The sequence below is a fragment of the Trichechus manatus genome, unplaced genomic scaffold, assembly GCF_000243295.1.
Source record: "Trichechus manatus latirostris isolate Lorelei unplaced genomic scaffold, TriManLat1.0 scaffold00071, whole genome shotgun sequence".
NCBI classification, from domain to species: domain Eukaryota; kingdom Metazoa; phylum Chordata; class Mammalia; order Sirenia; family Trichechidae; genus Trichechus; species Trichechus manatus.
The window spans coordinates 9,138,971-9,140,145 of NW_004444007.1; positions in this window are offsets into that span (position 1 = coordinate 9,138,971).

Consider the following 1,175-nt stretch of genomic DNA (forward strand, 5'->3'; position numbering starts at 1 on the left):
GAAATCATACAAAAACAATAATTAGAAATCCAAAAGATATACAACAAGATTTCAGAAATGGACAGTGTCATAGAAGGGCTGAGGAGCAGGTTTGAAATGATGGAAGATAGGATCAGCAAAATTGAAGACAAACACTTGGATACAACTCTGTTTGAGGAAAAATCAGAAAAAAGAGCAAAGAAAAATGAAGAAACCCTGAGAATTATGTGGGATACAATCAAAAGCAAAAATGTACAAGTGATCAGAGTTCAAGAACAGGGGGAGAAAACAGAAAACACAGAGAGGATCCTTCAAGAACTTCTGACAGAAAACTTCCCCAATAACATGAAAGATGAAAAGCTGACTATCCAAAAAGCTCAATGAACCCCATATAAGATAGACCTCAAAAGAAAATCACCAAGGTATATCATAATCACACTTGTTAAAACCAAAGACAAACAAAGAATCCTGAGAGCAGCTTGAGAAAAACAAAAAGTCACATACAGAAGAGAAACAATAAGATTAAGCTCGGATTATTCAGCAGAAACCATACAGGCAAGAAGGCAATGGGATGACATGTATAAAACCTTGAAAGAAAAAAATTGCCAGCCAAGAATAATATATCCTGCAAAACTCTCGTTGAAATATGATGGTGAAATTAGGTCATTTCCAGATAAACAGAAATTAAGGGACTATGTAAAAACCAAACCAAACTTACAAGACTTACTAAAGGGAGTCCTTTGATCTGAGAATAAACAATATCAGACCACAGGCTGAATATAGGACACAGGATTGTACTAGCCAGATACCAACCTAGGAAATAAACTCTTAAGGACTATGCAAAACCAAAAGAATTACAACAGGGAACCAGAAAGGTTAATCTGTAAATGACAACAACATTAGAACAATAAAAGAGGAAATAAACAGTGTAGGTATAGAACCTTCTAATAGAGAGGAAGGCAAGGCAATACCAAGTAACAATAGACTGGTTCAAATCTAGGAAGATAAGGCTAAATTTCAAGGTAACCTCAAAGAAAATTAACAAACCTACTCATCAAAATAAAGTAGAAAAATATTAAGTCTCAGTAAAAACAAAACCTACAAAAGCAAAAGAAATGAAAAAAAATCCACAAACAAGAGGAACTCAGCACAGTAGAGTAAGAGGAACAAAGAAAACATCAGCACCACAAAAAAAA